The 25,717-nt window shown below is 40.7% G+C and overlaps 1 protein-coding gene across 1 annotated transcript in view; it reads right to left on the bottom strand.

The window, feature by feature from the left end:
• The window catches only part of MYLK (myosin light chain kinase), a 224,195-nt gene extending 214,880 nt beyond the window's left edge, over positions 1 to 9,315 (bottom strand). Inside the window, exon 1 of the mRNA XM_039477689.2 lies at positions 9,203 to 9,315. The gene's annotated coding sequence lies outside the window, so the exon portion shown is untranslated. The remainder of the gene's footprint in view (positions 1 to 9,202) is intronic.
• Between the last annotated feature and the right edge of the window lie 16,402 nt (positions 9,316 to 25,717).

Here is a 25,717-nt window from a genome sequence, read left to right as displayed (position 1 = left end):
AAGTACATAATACACGACTCCTCCGCCTGGATATTCTAGTTCCCTAACTCACTAGCTTCCTTACCGATAAAACAATAACAGTAGCAAGCAAGACTGATTTGAACTTTGATGACGCAAGAAATGAGAAGTCTCCTGGTCAGTGCTTGGTGCATAATAAGGATGCAAAAAACGTTAGCTTCCTCTATCTTTTTATTGATGCAACAGTTGGGAGACTATTCTTCATGTCTCTCACAGTTGAGCACATCTTGCAAGCAGAGGCACTGACTGCCATTGTTCCTATCTTTTCAAGAAGATTTGCATAGCAAACAGCCTTCAAAGAGAGAGAGTTTCCCTAAGGATGGAGCTAAGTGCAGGCACACTTACTGTGAATTACAGAACTCTCAAGTTCCCTAGGCTCAGGACTTCTCTCCACTGTGTGTGCAGGTATCACTTGGCCCTCCTGGTCTCAACTTGCGGGAGTTGGAGCTCAAAGAACCAGTACAGCAAAATGCTGATATTCTGATTACTGTTACTGTTGTGAATCATAAAGTCCTTTATCTCTAACCCATGAATCTCATCTTCTGCCAGCAAGTATGAAAGTGTGGCAGATTAACTCCTTAGCTTGAAAGTATGTGAAATCTAAGACCCTTCACAGCTACTAACAAAAGCCTGTAGGAAAGATAGTGGCAAAATAAACTCATTCCCCACAGTCTTTATCTTAAAATGTTATCTCCCCTATCACATCCTGCCAACATTTAGCTGACTTTTTAATATTTTTAAGTAAAGAATGTTTTCTTATTTCTTATTATTCATGTTGATTTTCATCTTGATTCTAATTCAAATTTCTGTTCATTTGAGATATTTCTAAGGCTACATTTTTGTTTTCTGTTTTTTTTTTTTTTTGTTTTGTTTTGTTTTTGTTTTTGTTTTTGTTTTTTGCAGGGGGCATTCTTTTGAATTTGAAGATTCCCCTTTTTAAGTTTTCTTGTCTGAGATGCACAGACCACTCTGTCTCCTTACATCCCATTCATTCCTCCCTTCAAACCAGGTACACAACTCTCCTTCTAAATCTAGTCTCTTAACTGTAGCAACAGATACTAAGTCTGCACTGAATAAAACTGATGGAGAGCTTATGCCTTCATTCAATTTGTAGGCAAGAGAACTGGAAGTTCTACCATCATCCTAGAGTGCTCTTCTCTCCCCTCAACTTTCACTGAGCGCACAGAGTAGGCTTCTCATGCTAACAACCCTGCCTGTAAAAGGTGGGGATGCATGATCTGAGGGCATGACTTGGCTGAAGGCCAGCAGGACACCAGCTGTTGTAGTTGGGCAGAAGAGGTAAGAACAGAAATCTAAGAAATCTGGCCTAGAACAACAAACTAACCCAAAAGATCAAGCCAGGATCTGAGAACATGACTGTATGAATAAGGACAGGGAAGTACAGATACTGCCAGACTCACCTCAGGCACCAAGAAAAGGAGGTAACACAGTTAAGGATAAGGTTATGGAAATGCCTAATACAATTTCTACTTGCCTCAAGCAGCTGAGTGGAAAGCTGGTAGATACAAAAGCTGGTCAGTGGCTCCATGTCTTCTTCAGATAACCTAAATTAATAGGACATGACCTTCACTCCTGCCTCCTACCACCATTACTTCCACTGCTATCCATTTTTAGATCAAGGATTTGTGCGCAATGATAAAATCTAGCTTGCAGATACCCACTGACTATTCAGATAAGCTACCAGTGATTTTTTTTCTCTTTCTCTCTTTCTTTTTCTTTCTTTCTTTCTCTCTTTCCTCTCTTTCCTCCCTTCCCCTTCCCTTTCTTTCTTTTGAGACAGAGTCTTACTCTGTTGCCCAGGCTGTAGTGCAGTGGCACGATCTCAGCTCACCACAATCTCTTCCTCCTGGGTTCAAGTGATTCTCCTGTCTCAGTTCCCCAAGTAGCTGGGATTACAGGTGTGCACCACCATGCCTGACTACTTTTTTTTTTTTTTTTTTTTTGTATTTTTAGTAGAGACAGGGTTTCACCATGTTAACCAGGCTGGTCTTGAACTCCTGACCTCAGGTGATCCACCCACCTCAGCCTCCCAAAGTGCTGGGATTACAGGTGTGAGCCACCACATCTGGCTGAGCTATCAGTGATTTTCAAAGTTTTTTCTCTTGCATTCTATAATTGCCCTCCCTCCTCACTACAAAATTGGATATACCTAAGTCTCAGCAACTGGTATTAAATTATAACTTATGATTCTTCTAAAAACAAATGAGCCAATAAGACTCTTGAACTATAATGCTTTGTTATAATTCATCTTTTTTATATTTGGGTTTTATTTTTAGATTTGTATGTCTAAAGATCCCTGACAATATTTTTTAAGCAGGGCAGGGTATCCCAAGGCCTCAACATCTGGTCATAAGTTACTTGCAGAATTTTAGCATAGTTTTCTTTCTTTTGAAAAATAATTAGTCTGTGATGGCTTTAATGGATAGCAAATGAATAAAAACAACTTTTATCTTAGCATAGCTTTAGCAGTAAGAATGAATTTTATCTGGCCCCACAATCAGGGATTGTCTGGAAACATTCAGTAATAAGTTCCAAGAAAAATTCCAGGGATGAACCCTTGGTCTGCAGGCCTCCCACTAGCTTAAACTCTGCAGGGGTAGGGGTCCACCCTCATCCCACACCCAGGGTCTCCTTTGTGTTGCAGGGGCTCAACTGCTGGTCCTACCTCCCCCAACATGGCTTTCCATCTCGTCAAAGTACCCCAACCAGAAACTACTCTTATGTTTTCCTACAATACTATGGGTCATCTGCTTTTACTATGTTTACATAAGAGATAGGACAGGATCCAAATCTCATCCCAATCTCCCAATTCCCAGAAAACCCATCTTTTTCCCTATATATATTAACTAATTCCCAATTTGCCCAACCCTGTAGGGGGGTGCTGTTGTCTGAATGTGTCCCTCAAAATTCATGTTTTGGAAACCTGACTCCCAATGCAACAGTTTTGTAAGGTGGGAGCTCGAAGAGGTGATTAAGTAATGAAGACTTTGTTCTCATGAATAGATTAATGTTATTGCAGGAGTGGGTTCATTATTGTAGGAGTGGCTTTGTTTAAAAAAAAGTTCAACCCTCTCTTGCTCTCTCATGCTCTCTTGTCCTTCTACCTCCCACCATGGGATGACAGGAAGAAGGCCCTGGCAAGAGGCCAGCCCTTGAACTTGGACTTCCCAGCCTCCAGAACTGGAAGAAATAAATCTCTATTCTTTATAAATTACCTGATTTGTGATATTCTCTTATAGCAGCATAAAATAGGCTAAGACAGGGTCTTCAGGCTATTCCACCACAGATACTGCCTCTAGTCAAAAATGGCTAGACATACAGAGAAATAAACCTAGTCAAGAGAAAAGGTCACTGCTGTCCCAAAGCACAGCTCATAGAATTACTCCCCAGACACAGGTATCATCTGGATTCCCTACTCTTTATAAGAACCTGAACTGGTAGTTCTGAGTGAGCTACCTTCAAGGGAAGCCATGAAGGACTCCTCCATCCTTCTTCAGCTGCAGTAGGGATCACGTGTATTTGGCAGAGTATGGTAAAGAATCCTACTGCTGCATCAATCGGTGGGCATTCAAAGAGCCCATCATGACCCATCAGTGTCCTTGCTTCCTCAGGTTGAAATCCTATGACCACATTTGTGGGACTTACAGGTTCTGAAGTCAAGAATCTGACATGTTTGTGCTTCTGTCCTACTCCTTCATCTGTCTTCTCCTCTGCCACCCAACCCCTCTACTCAGAGTTGGGACATCAATAGCCTCTTCTGCCTAGGTAGGGACTAGTCCTGGACCTTCCTTGTCATCACCGTCCCCACACCCCCCAACATACAACTCCAAAAGTAGCTCCTCAGGAAACATCACTTCAGACCTCAACCTCATACCACAGAGCTTTTGGAGTGAGGCAGTTAAGGCTCAACTTTGAGTGGCTCTCAGTGCAAACAGAAGAAAGAAACCATCCCTGACTTCGATGAGTTTCCAGTTTAATGGGGGAAAACAAGGTCCACATATGAAAGCAGAAAATCACCAAGAGAGCATTATTCCTTGTGTGATCATGGGTTTAAACACCTTGTGGCTGCACTAACAGTTAATCACCACCCCGGCTTCTCAACAGACTTTCTTCCCTTGGTTTCTGGAATGCCATGCTCTCCTGTTTTTTCTTCCTACTTCCTTTTCCTGGCCTCTAAATGACTGGTGTGCTCACCCTGAGGTGACCAAATGAGTCCTGTGGTTTTATACACCTTCTAGAGGCTGGTGACCTCCACACATGTTTCCTATCCCACCCTCTCCACTGACCTCCAGAATTTGACACCCCACTGTCTACTCCAGACCTTGACTGGTTTATCTAACAAGACATATAGGACCTCTCCATTTTCTCCAGCCAAATGTGCTCCTCCCACGGCATTTCCCATCCAGACAAAAGGCTCCACTGTCCACCCAAGTGCTCAGACCCAGAAGTCATCCCTCACTCTACTTACTCCACTTCCAATCCATCAGCAGCTCTGACGGGTTCTACTTTCAATCTCATCACTCCTCTCCACCTCCACTGCCACCAGCCAAGGCACCATCATCATGCTTTCAGAGCACCGTAGCAGTCTCCTGCCTGTCTCCAAATTCCACTCTCACTTCCCTATAGTTAGCTCCCTGACAGTCAGATTGAGGCACTCTGCACTCAACACCCTCCAATGGCTGCCCTCTACACACTGAATAAAAGCCAAACCCCTTACTATGGCCTACACACTCCTGCATACCCAGCTCTGACTTACCGCTCCAAATTCACCTCCTATTAAGCTCTGCCTCACCCTTCCCACTCTTACACTCACTGGCCTGTTTTACTGTCCCTCCAACCATACCAAGATCACTCCTGGCTCAGGGCCTCTACGATGGCCAGTTTTTCTACCCTGTGTAGTTTTCTTCCTCTAGATCGTCTCAAGACTCACTCCTTTACTTTATTCTGTTTTCTGCTTACATATCACCTCCATAGAGGGGCCTTTCTTGACTACTTGACCATCCTATATAAAATACCACTCCACCCAATCTCTTCATCTCCTTATGTACTTCATTGTTTTTTTCTCTTTTTTTTTTTTTTGAGACAGAGTTTTACTCTTGTCACCCAGGCTGGAGTACAATGGTTTGATCTCAGCTCACTGCAACCTCTGCCTCTTGCGTTCAAGTGATTCTCCTGCCTCAGCCTCCCCAGCAGCTTGAATTACAGACCCATGCCACCACATGTGGATAATTTTTGTATTTTGAGTAGAGATGGGGTTTCACCATGTTGACCAGGCTGGTCTCGAACTCCTGACCTCAGGTGATCCATCTATCTTGGCCTCCCAAAGTGCTGGGATTACAGGTGTGAGTCACTGTGTCTGGCCCTTACTATACTTTTAAAATCACTGCTGAATGTTACTGTCTTCCTGTTCCGTTAGAATAAAAATTATGCAAAAGCAGGGACTTTGCCTCACTCATCACTCAAGGAGTACTTGTTGAATGAATGAAAATCATGCCTGAAAGAATGTCAAGTCATGTTAGCCACACTGATGATTAACAAAGGAGGTGAAAGACCTCTACAAGGAAAACTGCAAAACACTGATGAAAGAAACCGAAAAGGATACAAACAAATGGAAAGGCATCCTCTGCCCATGGATCAAAGAATACTGTTAAAGTGACAATACTATCCAAAGCAATCTACAGATTGGATGCAATTCCTATCAGAATACCAATGAAATTCTTCACAGAAATAGAAAAAGAATCCTAAATTTTATATGCAACAATTAAAGACCCTAAATAGCCAAAGTAGTCCTGAGTAAAAATGACAAAGCTGGGGTGTATCAAACTACCAGACCTCAAGATATACTACAAAGATGTAGTAATCAAAACAGCATGGCATTAGCATTAAAAAAAAAAAAAAACACAGACCAATGGAACAAACAGAGAACCCAGAAATTAATCCACATAGGTACAGCCAATTGATTTTTGAAGAGGAGCCAGGAACATTTTTTAGGAAAAGGATACTCTCTTGGATAGATGATGCTGAGAAAACTGGATATCCATATACAGAAGAATAAAACTAGACCCTCCCCCCCACAACCTCTCATCCTGTGCAAAAATCAATTCAAAATAGATCAAAGACCTAAATATAAGGCCTGAAATGGTAAAATTAACAGAAAAAAAAACATAAGGAAAATGCATCAGTACATTGGTCTGGGAGAATATTTTATGAATAAGACCTCAAAAGCACAGGGAACAAAAGCAAAAATAAACAAATAGGATTATATCAAATGAAAATGTTTCTGCATAACAAAAGAAGCAAAGAAAACAAATAGTGAAACAACCTACAGAATGGGAGAAAATAGTTGCAAACTATTTATCTGGTAGGGGATTAATATCCAGAATATGAAAGGAACTCAACAGCAGAAAAACAATCTGATTAGAAAATGGACAAATGAAATGAATGGACATTTCTCAAAAGAAGAAATACAAATTACCAAGAAATATATGAAAAAATGCCCAACATCACTAATCATCAGGGAAATACAAATCAAAACCACAATGAGGTATCATCTTATCCCAGTTAGAATGGCTATTTTCAAAAAGACAAACAAATGCTGGCAAGGATGAGGAGAAAAGGAAACTCATATACATTTGATGGGAATGTAAACTAGCGTAGCTACTATGGAAACCAGTATGGAGGTTCTTCCAAAACTGTAAATAAAACAACCATATGATCTAGCAATTCTACTACTGGGAATTTAGCCAAAGGAAAGGAAATAATATAAAAGAGACATCTGTACCCCCATGTCTACTGCAGCACTATTTACAATAGCCAAGATATGGAATCAATGTAGGTATCCAACAAAAGATGAATGGATAAATAAAATGTAATATAGATACACAATGGAATACTATTCAGTCATAAAAAAGAATGAACTCTGTCATTTGTGGCAACATGGACAGAACTGGAGGACATTATATTAAGTGAGATAAGCTAGGAACAGAAAGTTAGACACAGTGTGTTCTCACTCATGTATGAAAGCTAAAAAATGTTGATCTCATAGAAGTAAAAAAGTAGAACAGAGGATACTAGAGGCTGGAAAGGGTAGGAGAAAGGAATGGATAGGGAGAGATTTGCTAAAGGATACAAAATTACAGCTAGATAAGAAGAAAAGTTCTACCGTTCTATCTCATGGTAGGATGACTATAGTTAACAATAATATATAGTTTCAAATAGGTAGAAGGAGAATATTGAGTGTTTCAAACATAAAGAAATGATAAATGTTTGTGATGATGGATATGCTAATTACCTGGATCTGCTCATCATATATTAATTGTATCAAAATATCACTATGTACTCCATGAATATGTACAACTATTACTGGTGAATTTTTAAAAATTAAATTAAATTTTAAAAATGTTTTTATCTTGCTAAGGGTTCCTGTATTACCTGTGAGTGTCCCATTAGCTCAGCCTTTAAGGGACTCACAGAGAAGGGCATGAGTTCTAGACTGCCTTTGCACTGACCAGATGTGTCTCCAGAGCTTTGCTCACATGGCCCCATCGATGTGGAGAAAGGAATACTGGGTGAGTCCTATGGTGTCATGTGCCCCGAGGCTTTAAAACTAGAGTTTTATCTCATTTGTATTTACTTCTTTTCCTCATTGCAAATGTCAGTGTCACAGCATAAAGTAGGTGAGTACACCAAGAAGGCTTGTGGCACAGCCCGCGCACCAGTGCCGGAGGCACCACTGCCATCCTGAGTTTTGGCCAGGCAGATGGCCTTTAAAATAAAGGGACTTGCATTATTTTTTCCATCCTTTGATCTTCTACCTGTGGTGCTTCACAGTGTGAAAAAACCTCAAGGCTTTCCTTTAAAGGGCGCCTTGCTCATCTGTTCAGGGTTCGCTTTGGTCCAGCCTCCCACAAATTCTAAAATAAAGCCCCCATCTCAGCCACATGTGCTTTGTTTTCTTTCAGGCAGTACAAAGATGCTGCTTTTCCCTTTATCAGCCATTTTAGGGTCCAACCTCATAGTCACTTTTTAAAAAATTAATGTTATGGAATTTATTTCCTTAATGAAAATGCGGACCCTACATATTTCAATATGTCTTTCAAAGTAGTCTAAAGAAGCTGTTCTCTCAAGTCAATGATGGGGTCATAGTTCAAAGCAGGTTTAGAATCATGGGGGAAATAATTAGTATTATGTTCTTGAAATCACAGGCCACACTTCCTTTTATTAATTCATGCTTCCCCACTTCCACCACCCACCAACCTTCTCACTTGCTTTGCTTCACTGGTATTGGGCTTGGCCCTGCCAGCCTCCTTTGCACTGGGAGTCAACAGACACCCTCACCCCAGGCTGATGCCAACTGAGGACCCCTGAACTATTGTAGACCCTAAGAAGGGGGTCAAGGGTAGCAGCAGGAAGCACCTTCCTCACTGCTAAAGCTGCAGAAAGCAACGGAAACACCTGACACTCCAAATTATTCATATGAAATCCCAAACGATCACCCACACTTCTAGAGTATCATTTAAAATATTTACCATTGTACAGCTGCCCAAAGAAGGCACTTTGTTAAACAGGCTCACTCTACACCTGTTATCACATGGGATTTCTCACCAAACAGAGTGCAGGTGACAGGTTGTGGGTAGTGCTCTGGAAGCTGCTCAGTCCCACGGAACTAGCTATGGTTATGGGCCCAGGTAACACAAAGTTCCACTTGTGTTCCATCCCTAATAACGCCTGCTTGCCAAGGAACCATGGAGTCAGAGAAATCAAAACCACAGTTAGTCAGAGCAGCCTCCTGGAGCAGCAGGGAGGAAGCTTTCAGCCAGCGTGGAAGGCTGGAGCACCACAGCGTGCCGTGTGAACAGTTTCTGGCAGCAGCCAGGGCAACCCACAGGCCCTTAATCTTGTTTCCTGGCTAGTTTCAATGATGATTCCCACCACCTTCACCAGTTCTAGAATTCTGACCAGCTAAGCCAAGATCAACAGACAACACTAAAGCATGCTGCCTTCACTCCTACCTGCCTGGGCAGCTGGCCAGGTGCCATCTCACCTTGGGGGCACCAGTCTCTTCCAGGTACCTAGAAAGACACACAGCTCCCCTCTCTGCAGCCTCCCCAGGGTGGACTGAGGAGGAATGGTCAACAGCATAATGTAAACTCTGCTCACTCACCACCGTCTTCTCTGTTGTTTGTTGTGGCAACTGGGCCAGGGGGACAGGAAAGGCGTCCTGAAGCTCTCAGCTGGGAAGCTCCTGAAGTTGCTCTGAACTGCAGCAGAGGCAGCCAACTCGGGAGCCACCTGGGTGGGTGGGAAGGAGGAAAGGGAAGCCAAATTAGGGACAGACATGCAAAAGGGATGTGGCAGAGGCTGGAAGGAGTACATCACTCCTGGGACAGGCTATGTGGAAATAGGGAAGTGTCCCAACAGTGACAATAGGCGGCTTTTATTACCGTGTGGGGGTTATACGTTTAGAGTTCAGGAACAATAGCTACGAGGAGAACCAGAATGAAGTACTTTCTTCCCCCACAGAGGACAGACGCAGAACCACAGAGGGTGGTGCTCAGGGTAGGTTGCAGGGTCTAGGGAGAGGCCCTGGCAGGGGTGAGGGAGGAAGGCCGTGGGAGCTGCCTTCCTGCAGGTGAAAGGCAGTGCAGGTAGGTGGGTGTTGGGGCCTTCCGGAGGGAGCTGGCTCCTGGGTATCAGGGATCTGGCTCTGGGGGCATGGCCAGGGGAAGAAAGGGCTGACAGGGCAGGAAGAAAACACTGACATTGTGCTTCCAGAGGAGGGTCTCTCCTATCTTCACTGTCCCCAGGGCCGGGCCCACATGCTCTGCTCCCCAGCACCCCCACCAAGGCAGACCACAGGACTCCCCCACTCAGTGTGGCCAGGCTCCTGAAGTTCCCTCTTCTCCTCCCTTCAGAAACTTGTTTTCCTCTGAGGGAAAATCTCACTTCTTAAGAGGGAAACAAATACCTACAGTAAGTAGCAATTCCATTTCCTCAGAGGGAACTTATTTCGGAGCTCATTATAAGCTACCCTTTCAGATGGTATGTTAATTCGAAAACGACAGTTTGAAAATCCAAAGGAAATCAAGCTCTCACAATGGCATTTGCTATGTTTTTAAATGTTTTCTGTTCCCTCTCAATATTTGTGTTGAATCTTAATCTCTGATGCAACAGTATTAAGAGGTAGGACCTTCAGGAGGTGATTAAGTCAGGAGTCCAGAGCCCTCAGGAATGGGACTGGCAACCTTATAAAGGGGCTGGGGCCAGCTGGCTAGGCCCTTTTTTGTTCTTCTGCCTTCTGCCAAGTGAGGCCACAGCAACTTGGCACCATCTCGGAAGCAGAAAGCAGCCCTCGCAAGACACCAAATCTGCTGGTGCCTTGATCTTGGACTTCCAGTTTCCAGAACTGTGAGGGAAAAAATTCTACTATTTATAATCACCCAGCCTCAGGTATTTTGTCACAGCCGCTCAAATAGTCTCAGACAGCATTTCAGCAGGGGACTTCCAGACTGAAAAGTCCTTACATAACCCCTTGCTCAATCACAAAGGAGACAGGGTGGAAACCCGCAGTTCAGGGTGGTGCTTCCCTTGGCACTTTGAGGGACACTTTGAAAAGGGAATGGGAGAGACTGGGCTCTCAGAGAAGGGGCAGGATGAAGTGGAATTCCCACTCCATTACAGTCCCACAGCCAGGTCTTCATTTCCCCCTGGAGAGGAAGTGTCAGCAGAAAGGTCCTCCCAGGAGTGCCAGCCTTGTCTGCACCCAGTTGCTCCCTGTCATCTGTGTGGCCACAGGACCAAATGAGAGCTAAAGCAGGACGGGCGTTTCTAAGAGGAATGGTTTCCGCATGTCTCATAAGCTAGGCCAGACAATCCCAGCAGGACTTCTCTTGACCTTGAAGAGAGAGGTCAAGCTCAGGACATCTGCTGCCACCCCGCTCAATGCATATCCTCCTCTGGTGAGGGTTCAGGATACCTATCGCTTCTTAGTTCCTTAACCTCAACTCCACCTCCAGTGAGCACACTTGGCCCTTCATTCTCACCAGCCCCCTTCCACTTTCTGCCAGAGGAGCCTCCAAACCTGCAGCTCCTCCTATCCTCAGTTCACTACCCTGCCCCATGCACATGGGAGGCCCCTGGGTGGTCTGTCATTCCCATTCTTTTGCCCAGATGATTAGGCCACATCTGGCTATAATTATTTCACAACTCACCTGCACCACAGACACTTAATACTCTCCTGCTTCTCAAATAATTAGAAGCCACTCACAAGAAAACAAAAAATAAAGCTGTTGGTTATATAAAAATTAAAACGATATAAAAGCTGATAATATGTCCAAAATGATTTTCTAAGCTAATTTTGCAACCCTATCAAGCATTACATCTATCCCGAGTTCCCTGACACTCCTGGCATAAAAGGAAACAGGACAGGTCACACAATTCTCCTTGTCAGATGAAGATACGAAGCCCCTTCATCAGGTAACCAGGCCCTCCAGTGCTAATCTCCAAAAGGTCTCTCTCCAGAGAGAGGACTGAAAAACACAATGGACAATTCTACCAACGGTTTTCAAAAAAGAAACATTTGGCATTTCATTGCTGGTTTGTTTTTGTTTTTGTTTTTGTTTTTTGACACAGGGTCTCACTCTGTTGCCCAGGCTAGAGTGTACAGTGGCATGATCTTGGCTTACTGCAACCTCTGCCCCCCAAGTTCAAGTGATTATTGTGCCTCAGCCTCCCAAGTAGCTGGGACTACAGGGGCACGCCAGTATGTCCTGCTAATTTTTGTATTTTTAACAGAAATGGGGTTTCACCATGTTGGCTAGGCTGGTCTGGAACTTCTGACCTCAAGCAATCCACTCGCCTTGGCCTCCCAAAATGCTGAGATTACAGGCATGAGACACTGCGCCCAGCCTCAGAGTTTGGTAATTTTTTGATATTAACATTTGATAAGAAGGAATATAATAAAATATTACTTGGGATTTTTGCAGGGATCCAAAGCAATGGTCTGGACAGGTGATTTAATAAAGGTCTTGGTGATTCTCAGTGGAAAGCTGAGTTGCCCCCATCACCCATCCTGGAGGTGGGGGTGCAGGTTGGTAAAGGTGGTACAGGCAGGTTGCGGAGAGTTAAGGGTTAGGGGGATTGAGGGAGCACTGGAATGTGCAGTGGGATTACTGATTGTCATAATGCCCTGAAAACAAGGGAAAGGAGGTGAATATCCTACGTTAAATAGAAGGCTCATTATAAAGAGCATTATAAAGCATTTTGTCTTGCCTAAAATGCTAATAGCACCCCTGGAGAGAAACACTGGAAGGGAAATCAGTAATTAGCATGACTCTTCAAGTGCCTCCTCTGAAAAACTAATTAAGTTTTTACAAGGAGTTGACAGCAGTGACCACAAGAATGTCTGCCCTGGAAGTAGAGATGAAGGAGGATGCCAGGTTCCTGTTGTGTCAGCTCCGCTGGTGGTAAAGTGCATATTGTCTAATGAGGAGTAATGAGCCTGATGGGCATTGTCAGCTGGACAGAGAGCTGGGCAGTGGTGTGCTATAAGCATGCTCATGGAAAGGAACACAGCTCTCTTCACGTCTATTTCTTTGTATGTCTAAATGAAGACACAACTGAAACACAAAAACTACACATCAGTCCATCGTAGGAGAAACTATTTTAGGATACAGCAGTAGTTCTCAAAGTGTGGTCCCTGATTAGCATCACCTGAGAACTTTTTAGAAGTGTGGATTATTGGGTCCTACCCCAGACCTGCTGAATCAGAAATTCTGCATGTGGGGCTGAGCAATCTGTGTATTAACAAGTCTTCCAGGTGACTCTGATGCAGGCTCAAGGTTGAGAACCACTGGTCTAGAAAGCTTGGGGCTCAATATGGCAATCAGTCACAATAGATTTTAGAAAACCTGCTTCATCCCTGCGTAGTTTCTATTAGGCTCAGAGAGGGAGGGAAATATTTCAATATGTCTGTGGCAGGCAACCCATTAGGGTTGGAAGATCTAAAGAGAGAAGACCCCTAAAGGGATGAGAAATGAAGACAAAAGTAAATTATCTGGGGCCAATCTAAGTCTCAAGTTTGATTAACCATCCTAAAGAGATTATGTCTTAAGTTAACTTGTATTTCTGTTTGAATAGCAAATACAGTTATATGGTTTGAAATTGTGTTGGGACTCAGAAAACAATACCCCAAAATGAAGCCTTCAGAAGCAGTCTCAGAAGCAAAAGTTTCTCTCTAACCTTCTCCTTCCCTCCTGTCTCTGGCCACTCATCATCTTCCAAGGACACTAGAATCCCTCTTCCCCAAGGCAGGTTATAGAAACCAGAACCACTTTTCCTCAAAGCTAGCCATGAAACATAAATATATTACTCTAACTTCTCCCCTGGGTCTTTCTGTGTAAAAACTGGCCATAAAGAAATTATCCGACCTACCTTGTTTGATTGTAGGTCATAGAAGCCCCACTCCAGAGAGAGCTTGCCTCATCAGAAGGAAGGAATGCTGCACAGAGAGGAGGAATACAAACAGAAAGACTTGCTGAGTTTCTCTGCTCAGTCTATTAGCCCAGCTACTTGAGAGGCTGAGGTAGGAGAATTGCTTGAACTTGGGAGGAGGATTTTGCAGTGAGCAAGATCACACTACTGCACTCCAGCCTCGGCAAAAGAGTGAGACTGTCTCAAAGAAAAAAAAAAAAAACTCAATTAATACAAAGGCAGTCAGAAAAAGAGGATAAAAGGGACAAGAAAAATATAAAACAAAAAATATTGATGGTAGGTTTTAAGCCAATCATCAATCATATCAATAATTACATTAATTATAAATGGCCTAACTATATGAATTAAAGATTGTTAGATTGTATAAAAAAGCAAGACCCAATTATATGCGATCCACAAAAAAAAGCTCACCTTGAGTATAAAGACAGAGATGAGTTAAAACAATGGAAAAAGATACAAATGTAAGCACTAATCAAAAGAAAATTGAAGTGGCTATATTAATATCAGACAAAGTAGACTTCAGGAACAAGGAATATTACCAGGTATTAAAAAATTAATTTCATAATGATAAAATAATCAATTCACTAAGGAAATGTAATACTCCTAAATGTGAAATATCTGACACAGGGTTCCAAAATACATTATCCAAAAATTCTTAGACCTGAAAGGAGAACTAGGAAAATCCACAATTGTAGTTAGAGATTTCAACACTCCACTCTCTGTAATTGATACAAGTATACAGACAATAAGTAAGGATTTAGAAAGGCTGAACACCACTATCAACCAACTTGACTGAATTGACACTCAACCCAACAAATGCAAAATATACGTTCTTTTCAGGTGCATTTGAAAGATTTATCAAGATAGATCATATTCTGGGCTACTAAACAAACCTGAATCAAATTAAAACAAGTGAAACTACATAGAAATGTTCTCTGATCATTATGAAATTAAATTAAAACTTAGGAAGGTATCTAATAAATTCCTAAAATGCTTACAGATTAAACAACACATTTCTAAATAACTTAGTTCAAAAAAGAGGTCACAAGAAATATTAGAAAATATTTCAAATGAAATGGATATAAAAACATAATACGTTAAATTTGGGGAGATGCAGAAAAAGGTCAGAAGAAAATGTATAGTATTAAGTGCTTATATCAGTAAAGAAGTAAAGTCTTAACTCAGTGATCTAAGCTTCTACTTTAGGATAAACTAGAAAAAGAACAAATTAAAACCAAATTTCTCAGAAGAAAGGAAATAATAGAGATAAAAGCAGAAATCAATATCATTAAAAAGAAAGAGAATCAATGAAGCCAAAAGTTTGATTTTTGAAAAGATCAATAAAATTGGTAAGGCTGATCAGGAAAAAAAGAAAGGTGGCATAAAAAATAAATCTCAGGAATAAAATAGGGAACATTACTATAAATTCTTCAGATATTAAACATACATACATACACACACATATATATAGAACAAGTCTATGTCATAGAATAAAAACTTGACAACTTAGAAAAAATACACAAATTCATTGAAAGACACAAACTACCAAAATTCCCACAAGAAGAAATAGATAACCTCCTGTAAAGAATTTCATGAGGCCAACATTACCTGCTATGAAAATAAGATAAAGACATTATTAAAAAAAAGAAAATCATGGACTAATATTCTTGCGAATATGAACACAAAAATCCTCAGCAAAATATTGGCAAATCAAATTCAGCAATATATTTTGAAAAAATGTCTTATTATTATTCTGTACGGTTTGTCCTGAAAATGTAAGGCTGGTTTGACAATTGAAAAATCAATGTAATTTACAGTAACAACTTAGTAACAAAGAAAAAAACTATATAATCATTTTATTAAATATTTAAAAATCAGACAAAATTCAATTTTCATTAATGGTTCTGGACAACTACTTTAGTCTAAATGCAAAAAGCTGGGATTCTTTGTTTAAAAAGGCACAAGCTTCTTGAGGATCCAGAAGTCCTCTTATGAGACAGGTCACAGGTAATGTTAGAACATGTAGTATAAAGAAACAGATACATGGTAGAGACTTCAAACATATAATGAAATTACATTCATGATATGTTGTTTCAGAGAGAGCTGTTTACATATAGGCAGATTTCTACTGAATGAAAGAGAAGCTTCATACTACCAGACCTCTGGACAAAGGCAGCAGTTTCATATTTCAGGTGGTAGATTCTTAAAAACTCAAGAGTTCAAAAGGTCCTGGACAACTATCTGTGAGGGATGCTATAAAAGGTTTCCTATCTTAGATGAGAATATAGACTTGATGAATTAAAAGTTCTTTCTACTGCTATAAAATAGAATAGAAAATCTGGTTGGCCTAACTAATATTTATTAAGAGCTAGGTAAGGAAGTATGAGATTAATCTATATTTAAAAAATCATATTGCCTAAATTTACATAGTTTACACTAATAATTTAGTAGAGATGTATATTTCTATTGAATATCATGTAAATATATTTTTCTGTATATCTCTCTCTCCCTGCTTCTCACTCTAAAGAAGCTAGTAAGTGATAGCTTAGTCCTTGCCTCATTAATACCTTCAACTATTCATTTTCTGTCATTTCATTTTTTTCTGCCTCCAGACATCCTCTTTTAAAAATACCAACAATTAGACCTACTGCTTTTTCTAGCTACCATCCTATTTGTAGCATTTGTTTCCACTCACATGTTTTCAGTGAGTCATCAACACCTCCTGCTACAACTTCCTTTCCACCCACTCCTTCTTTAACCCCCTACAATCAGTCCAGTTCTTTTATACATCACCTACAAGGTCAGAATGCTAGAGTTTAGAGAGGCTGAGAGTGTCATCAGGAGGATGTAACATTTGTACCCAAGGAGCTTATCAGACAAAATCTACTTAAATTATCCAAACATCCACCAGGAAGAGACTAGAGACAGGGGTTAAAAAAGAGAACATTTATTAGGTATCTTCTGGTATACTGTTGGGGTAGATTATCTCCCATCACGGCCATCAGCAATTCATCCATCCATGTATTCTCATGTCACTCTAACTCCAACTTTATCAGAAATCACGATAAATATAAATGGACCAAATTCACAAGTTAAAAGACAGATATTACTATATAATATTATATATGATATCTATATCTGCAGCTATATTTGCCACCTATATACTATTCATAAAATGAACCTAGAAAACACAAAGGCATTGAAAAAAATGAATGAAAAAATAAGTTAGGCAACAACTAACCATAAAAGAGTTGGAATAACTAAATTAATATCAGACAAAATGGACTTTGATGTAATTAATGAGAAAAGAGAATCAGTATATATCAGGAGTGAGATAAAGATGTAGAGAATATTCCTGGCATCATCAGTTTTAGAAATGGGGTAACTCTCTCCAATATAACTGCTCAGAATTAGGCCATTCTGCCCAATTTAATTCAATCTGACAATTATTTGTGTGAAAACTACCAAATTTGTCACTATGGGCAAAAAAGCTTAATCTAATAGACATATATAGAACCCTATGCCTGAAAATTACAAAATATGCATTATTCTTTTCAAACACATAGAAAATATTTTCAAACATTAAACTATAAAAGGCTATAATGCAAGTCTCAACAAATTCCCAAGACTCATATAGTCAATAACAAAAAACAAGGTCAACTTGCCTGTTCAATTTCCTCTGCCAGTATCTTACCTCTCTGAAACTCCCTTATTTATTTGTACTTCTCTCTTTTGACATTGTTCATGGACATTGTGTCCATTCATTCATTTATTCAACCCATTTGTATTAAACACTTAAATATCAGGCACTGTTCTAAGCATAGGGGATACATTAATGAACAAAGTGAAATAAAGATCTCTCCTTTCAGGTGCTTACATTTCTAGTGTCATTCTATTACTAGATTTCAAGTGCCCTAGGCACAACTATGTCAAATCCAGATTTGGCTGGCTCCCAATGTGTTGCTGGGCCAGACACCATGTTGGATCTGGCAAAGTACAGAACCCACACGCTCTGATATTGAAGACAGGGGGCTTGCCGGGGCTTGGGGTATGATCTTGGGATAGTATGGAATACAGCTTATCAAGCAGGGACCTGGGACCAGGAGGAGTAATGGAATCTACAAACTCCTCACAACTCCCATATCAGTAATTCAATAGCTCAAGTCTCAACAGTCCATGGGTCAAAGCAAACCAAAGTCTAGAAACCATGTTGTAAAAGCAGAGATGCAGAATATCAGATGTCAAAAATACTGGAAACAATGAAATCAGACAGCTTAGGAGAAATAATCATACCTTTTAATAGGTCCCTACAAATTAGGGTATGGTTCAAAGAGGCCAGATAAGCCAAGTGACTATAGTGACCACATCCCACAGGTCTGTTTGGTTGTAAGGCCCTTTTATCCTTCCTCTATGAGATAGGAATGAACATCCAGGCCTAAAAGCATCTAAGCTAGGGAGCAGGACAAGGAGACTACGTATGCAGCTCGCTGCAAACAGATTCATGTTCTAATGGGAATAGGAGTAAAGTGGTTGGCTTTCCAGAGAACTCTATCACATTCCGAATGGCAAGTTAACAGTCAGTATAACCAAAAAACAAAAAGGCCTGAAAAAGAGAGATGCCTCCAACTTCTGACATAGGTTTAAAAGAAGACTCGTTCCTTCTGCAGAGACACATCCCTTTCCAAAAGCCACATCAGTCCAGATAGAAAGACCAAAACAAAAGCCTCACAGCAAGAAACAGGAAGGAAGAGGAACTATTCAAATTCCCTGCCCCTCTCCTCCACAGCACACAATAGCTGGGACCTCTACTGGGGGGCATCATGGCTCCAAAAGAATCCCCCTGACCTGGTGCTTTCTGGTTTTCAAGCCTCTGTTTGGGCTCTGTCACTATGGCGACAAGGCTGAGATGCTTCTGCTCTAAGTGAGAAGGCTTATCCCTTCAAATATGCTTCTCGAGTCAACCACAAAGGAACTCAGTGAACCTCAACTAATCACATACTCTCCCGGGAAAACTCTCTCAAAAGGCATTTTCCCTCCTTGCTCCCACAAACCTTCTAGGTTTACGCTCTGGGTTCAGCCAACAACCACATTCATAGAATGATTGAGTGTACTCTCACACACCACATCTCAACCAAGCTCTGAGGTGTCCTCTTTAGTCACATAAACCTCTTCCATACCTGTTAAACAGACCCAAAGCAAGGACCTTGATTCTGGGGAGGCCTCCCCACGAAGGCTAGTAGACATGGGCTGCCAGGCTGGGATGGAACAGAAGAATGAGGGGTGGGAGGAGCAGGAAGCCAACCTGCATAACTTTCTTTCCAGCGGGAGGAATCCATGGTGGCAGGTAGCCCTGGCAGGCCTGAGGCCTACCCCCTGGATCTTTCCTCAACCTGTCCCAGGCTGGCTGCTCTGCCTTGGCTCAGGGTCCACATCATTCCCAGCCATAGCTCTCCCAAGAGTGGAAGTTGATTCTGGGAAATACATCCTCCCTGCCTTCAGAGGGGTCTTTCTTAGTCATGAGTTCTTAGAATCCTAAATTGTAGGCTATCTCTTATTAGTTTTATTACCTTGGGGACGTCATTTAACCCTTCTAAGCCTGTTACTTCATCTGTAAGACTGGAGCAACCGACCTCTCCAGAGGGTTGTGATGAAGACTGAGGGGCAGGCATCCATTCTACAACTCTTAGTTCCCTCTGCACCCAGCCCACTCTTCCCTCAGGGGCAGACAGTCTCTAATCTTAAGGAGGTCTGTAAGCAAAGAGACAAAAAGATGCACCAACCTCACCTTGATAGCTCCAGCTCCAGTGCCTTCTGTCACCATCTCTGGGTAATATATAACTCTTCTCATCAGTTTTTTTTTTTTTTTTTAAGACAGGATCTCGCTATGTTCCTCAGGCTAGTGTGCAGTGGCTATTCACAGGTGCAATCGTAGTGCGCTGTAGCCTCGAACTCCTGGCCTCAAGCAGTCCTCCTGCTCAGCCACCTTGAGTAGCTGGCACTGCAGGCACGAGCCACTGTGCCTGTTCTCTCCACTAGTTTTTAAAAATAACAAATAAGGGAGGATGTTCAGTCACTTTTGCCTTTATTATAAGAGACAATGAGGTGAGAGCAAAGATCATCTTAAGAAGCAAAGTTGAGGCCGGGCGCAGTGGCTCAAGCCTGTAATCCCAGCACTTTGGGAGGCCGAGGCGGGTGGATCACGAGGTCAAGAGATCGAGACCATCCTGGTCAACATGGTGAAACCCCGTCTCTACTAAAAATACAAAAAAAAAAAAAATTAGCTGGGCATGGTGGCGCGTGCCTGTAATCCCAGCTACTCAGGAGGCTGAGGCAGGAGAATAGAATTGCCTGAACCCAGGAGGTAGAGGTTGCAGTGAGCCGAGATCGTGCCATTGCACTCCAGCCTGGGTAACAAGAGTGAAACTCCATCTCAAAAAAAAAAAAAAGAAGAAGAAGCAAAGTTGCTGGGTTCTAGTCCTTTGTGTTCACCAAGTTCCTCAGCCTTGCCTCCAGAGGACTGACCTCCCTGGGGAAAGGGGCTGCAGAGGGCACTCTGTTAGGGTCTGTTCCAATTCTAAGACCTCTGGGTCTTGGGTGAGTACCAAATAACCCATGAAATTAGAATAAAGAAGACTTTGCAGAGAGACTGGTTTTGCCCTCCAGGAGTGTTCTAAAACAGGCAGATAAGATGTGCAGGACACAAAGGCTAGAAGCATAATCGATATCCAGGAAATACTTCCGCAAGGACCTGTCAGGAGTCCATCCACCTCAGGGACAGAGTTCAGGGTGGACAGTGCTGGGGAAATAGACATGAGAGGCTTTTGGGGCTTTTGTGTTGTTTTGTTTGAGACAAGGTCTCACTCTTGCTCAGGTTGGAGTGCAGTGGTGCAATCATGGCTCACTGCCGCTTCAAACTCCTGGACTCAAGCAATCCGTCTGTGTCAGCCTCCCAAGTAGCTAGGACTACAGGTCCTAGCACAAAACAATGTCCAGCTATATTTTTTATTTTTTAGAGACAGAATCTTGCTCTGTTGCCCAGGCTAGAGTACACTGGCAATCCTAGCTAACTGCAGCCTCGAATTCCTGGACTCCAGCAATCCACCCACCTCAGTCTCCCAAGCAGCTAAGACTACAGCACACACTACTATGCCCAGCTAATTCAAGCCACTAAAAAAAAAAAAAAGAAAATCTACCCCTCTCCCCTCTAGCCATTAAAAAAAAATCCACCCCTCTCCCCACTGTTTAAAATAAATGTTTTATTTGGGAATAGCATTATATTCTTAGAAAAGTTTCAAACATAATACAGAGTCCCTGGTACTCTTCACTCAGTTTACCCTAATGTTAATCTCTTACATTACCATGTATATTTGTCAAAACTAAGGAACCAGACTTTATTTAGATTTCACCAGTTTTTCACCTGATGTTATTTTTATATTCCAGGATCTAATCCAAGATACCTCATTGCATTTAGGATAAAGCACTTTTTAATGGTGAAGGATTTCCATCATAGGGACAAAACAGATTCTTGATTAAAAGAATATCAGACACATGTGCAGCTCTTTGGGAACCCTTCCCATTTCCATGTCTTTTCTTCCCTTAAGAACCATTATAAATGCATCTTATCATGGTTTTACCATTCCCAGACATGTTTGTATGAATGCATAGAAAGACAGTATAAGCACAAACACTGTATATACAGTGTTGTTTTCCAGGCTTTAAAACCCATCTTAAATAAATACCATAAAATTTATTTTTTAAAAGATTAAAAAAACCCACATAAACACTATTCTTTTCATATCCTTCTGTAACTTGCTTCTTTCATTCAGTATTGTTTTGAGATTGATCTGTTAAGAAATATAACTATATTTCCTTTACTGCTGTATATAACATGTAAAATATTTCATTCATTTTCCTACTGATGGAAATTTAGACTGTTTTCCACTTTTTGCTGCAATGAACACTTTAATATTAAACATCTACTCAGGAATACAAGAAACATTCTCCATCTGGGACTGAAATTCCTGGTGTAAAGGGTATAACGAAATTGTTTCCTAAAGCTATAGTACTGTTCTTCCAGCAGTATAGGAGTCTGTCGTTCCACATCCTCATCCATACTAAGTGTTTTTAATTTATGAATTAATTTGTGGAGAACTGACACCTTTATAATGAATCTTCCAGCTCATTAGTATAGCCCCTTTCTCCATTTATGAAGGATCTCTCTTTTTTCCCTGTAATTTTTTTCCAACTGTAATTTTCTTCAAAAACATTCTTGTGGACTTTTTTGGATAGGCGTACTCCTGGATATAGTATGGCTTTTGTTACTGCTGAAAGTGGGATCCTTTATCTATTAAAGCTGCTAGGTAGTTACTGCTGGTGAATAGGACTTCAATATGTTGACATTGTATCTACGGAACTTGGAACTCTTACAGTATATAGTTGGTTATCTACATCCATGGGTTCTGCATCCGTGGCTTCAACCAACTGCAAATCCAAAATACTTGTTTAAAAAACTAATAAAAGTAACAATACAATAAAAAATACAGTATAACAACTATTTACATAGCCTTTACACTGTATTTGGTATGACATACAATCTAAAGATGATTTAAAGTATACAGGAGGATACACGTAGGCTATATGCAAATGCTATACCATTTTATATAAGGGACTTGAGCATCCACAGATTTTGATACCCAGGAGAGGTCCTGGAACCAATCTCCCATGGATAAGGGATGACTGTATTTTCCACTTAAAAACCCCAAGAAAATCTTATTGGTATGCAAGTAAGAATATTTTAATCTTTATTTTCAATATTCATATTTTTCTTGTCCCATTATATTGGCTAGAACCTCCTGTACGATGCTGAATATAGTGATAACAGGCATTATTATCTTTTTTATGACTTTATTGAAAGCAAGCCTAGTGTTATTGTGTATTGTTCAGGATTTTTTTTTCTGTATTATTTTGATAGATATTCTTTATCAAGTTAAGGAAGTTCTATTCTTATTTTTCTGAAAAGTTTGCCTCAATTATGAATGAGTACTAAATTCTAACTCATGTTTTTCTATATGTAATAGATTATAGACATTATTAATCTGTTAATATGCTTTATGACATTCATGTACTTTCTAATGTTGAATAATTATTACATTCCTTGCACAAACTCTACTTAATCAGAATGTAAATATTTAAAATCAATTTGTTAATATTTTGTAAGCATTTATGTTTATAAATAAAACTGGTCGATAATTTTCCTTTCTTGTGTTCTTCTTGTCTCATTTGGATATTTGGATTATACTATCATTTTTAAAAAAAGACAACTTTTCCTTGGTTTCTATTCTCTTCAACACTTTGCATGATACTAGGATTATTTACTTTTTGGAGTTGTACATGCAAAAAACCATTTAAGCCTTATATTTTTGGTAGAAGAAGTCTCTTAACTATCAGCTTACCCGAGACGGAGTTTCGTTCTTGTTACCCAGGCTGGAGTGCAATGGCGCGATCTCGGCTCACCGCAACCTCCGCCTCCTGGATTCAGGCAATTCTCCTGCCTCAGCCTCCTGAGTAGCTGGGATTACAGGCACGTGCCACCATGCCCAGCTAATTTTTTGTATTTTTAGTAGAGACGGGGTTTCACCAAGTTGACTAGGATAGTCTCGATCTCTTGACCTCGTGATCCACCCGCCTCAGCCTCCCAAAGTGCTGGGATTACAGGCTTGAGCCACCGCGCCCGGCCCAGCTTACATTCTTTAATAATTGTCATTTTACTGCAGTTTTCTCTATCTTTTGAAGTAGTTATGGCAAATTATGTTTGCCTAGAAAATTACCCCTATCTTTTCCTAATCCAAATTTTAACATAAACATTTTCAGAGTATAGGTTTTTAATTTTTATTATCAATTTCATATCAGGAGTTATATTTCCATTTCATTCAAAATATTATTTGTGGATCTTATTTAAAAAAAAAAAAAGACTTACTAGGGTTTTATCTGTATCGTTTTTTTAATCCTCCAAATGATTTTCTATTTCATTTCATTTGTCTTCCTTTATTCCCTTCCTTCTACTTTTCCAAAGGTTTATTTAGGACTTTTTCCTAGCTTCTTTAGTACGATACATATAGGAGACAACAATAACTGCCTACACAATATTTATAATATTCTCCCTTGTACCATACTAACATATCCTTATTTGGTTTGGGAAGGCAACACACCATGCTAAAAAACAAACTATACTTCCCTGACTCCCTATAGCTAGGAACCGCCATATGACACAGTTCTAATCAATCACATATACGTGTAAGTTATTGCATAGGGCTTCCAAGAAAGCTGTCTAATTAAAGGTATACAACTCACTTGGCACATGCCTCTTTCAAAACCTGTCCTTTCTCCATCATGCTTGAAATGTGAATATAAAACTGGAAGTAAAGCAGCCATTTTGCAACCATGAGGCAGCAAGTACGAGGATGAAAACTATGTTTAGATGAGTGGATGAAAGCCCAAGACCCTGATGGCATAATGGAGAATCCCTATTTGCCTTGGACTACCTCCAAACTTCTTGTTATAAGACAAATATTAAACCCCTGGGTCCTTTAAGCCATAGCCATTTAGATTATCTTTTACACATAGCCTAATAAAATTTGTAATAATACCTTATTCAACATGTTATTCTTTTCTTTTTGGTGGGAAGTGTGGGGAGATGGGGTCTCACTCTGTTGCCCAAGCTGGAGTTTAGTGACATGATCACAGCTCACTGCAGCCTCAGCCTCCCAGGCTCAAGAGATCCTTCCACCTCAGCCTCCTGAGTATCTGGGACTATAGCCCCATGCCACTATGCCCAGCTCATTTCTGTATTTTTTGTGGAGATGGGGTTTCACCATGTTGCTCAGGCTGGTCTCAAATTAATTTCTGAGTTCAAGTGATCCACATACCTTGGCCTCCTAAAGTGCTTGGATTATAGCCATGAGCCACCATGTCTGACCTCAACTTATTTTTCATATTATAAATTTTCAATAAATGGATTTAAGGCTATAAATTTTCCTCAAAGAATAGCTTTGGTTGCATGTAGGAAGAGATCAGTTGTGCTGGTCCAGACCAGAAATACCACTTAGTCAACCCAAAGAATTGTAACATAAATAAAAATAGTCATGGTTTAAGTTTCTAAATTTGGGGGTGGTTTGTTATGCACTAAAAGCTAACCAATACCATGGCTGGTTTCAAATGTGGGGTGGTGCCGTAAGAAAAACTGTAACGTGGTACTGGCTTTGAAACAGTGGATATTCTAGTGGCAAGAGAAGCGGTAAGGAAACAGCTTGCAATGGCTGGAGAAATGGAGAAGAAACTGCTATAGCAGGCTGGCAAAATGATGGCTCATGTTGGGTTGAGACAGAACAACTGGTAAAACTAAAGCTCCCAGTAACTTAAGAGATTTTCAAAAAGCAAACACCCTAGTGAACTTCCAGTTACAGCAAAGTAGATCTCCAGACAGAATTTCAAAATGTCATGTTGGAACTCTTAACTGTATATGCTAAAGTATGGCCGACAAAGATGAGCTAAAGAAGAAAATGTTCAGTTTGCAACAAGAATTAAGATGGAATATAGAAGGTCCAAGATTTGCAGTGTTGGAAAATAAAACTGTCCCTTGTCTCCAGTCTTCCCATATTTGACAACCTTTGAGTAAAAGATTCTCAGAGTAAAAGAAAGACTTAAAAGAGCGAATTAAGAGTTTGGTTGTATGACCATTTGTTAAGGCCTCTGAAGGATTTAAGAAAGTGCCTAGCACACCTTAGCTTGTCAAAAACCTCCTAAGAATCTTAAGGATTGATGGAAGCCTAATCCCAAATCACTGAGTAACTCTAGAGGAAAAAAAAAAAAAAAAAAAAAAAAAAAAACCATCAATTGTGGGTGTAGTTTTTATACAATGAGTTGGGCTATAGCCGTTACATAGAAAGCCCACAACATTTAAAGGAAAATCATCCCAACAAAGCCCTGTCAGCTTGGACTAGAAGGACTAAAATTGATTAAGCTGCAAAGAGGTCTCTGGGCCCTCAACTATCCATGGGCAGGAAGACAGATGAGAAAGGAACTCAGCTGTCAACATGCATCATTTCTTATGGAAAAGGAAAGGTTTTATTTTAAGGGGGAGAACCACAATACCAGAGAATAGAGTCAGGAGCTTTGGAGAACAACAGAC

This window comes from Saimiri boliviensis, chromosome 8 (assembly GCF_048565385.1).
Source record: "Saimiri boliviensis isolate mSaiBol1 chromosome 8, mSaiBol1.pri, whole genome shotgun sequence".
In the NCBI taxonomy this organism is placed as follows: domain Eukaryota; kingdom Metazoa; phylum Chordata; class Mammalia; order Primates; family Cebidae; genus Saimiri; species Saimiri boliviensis.
This window is presented reverse-complemented; position numbering and strand designations above follow the sequence as displayed.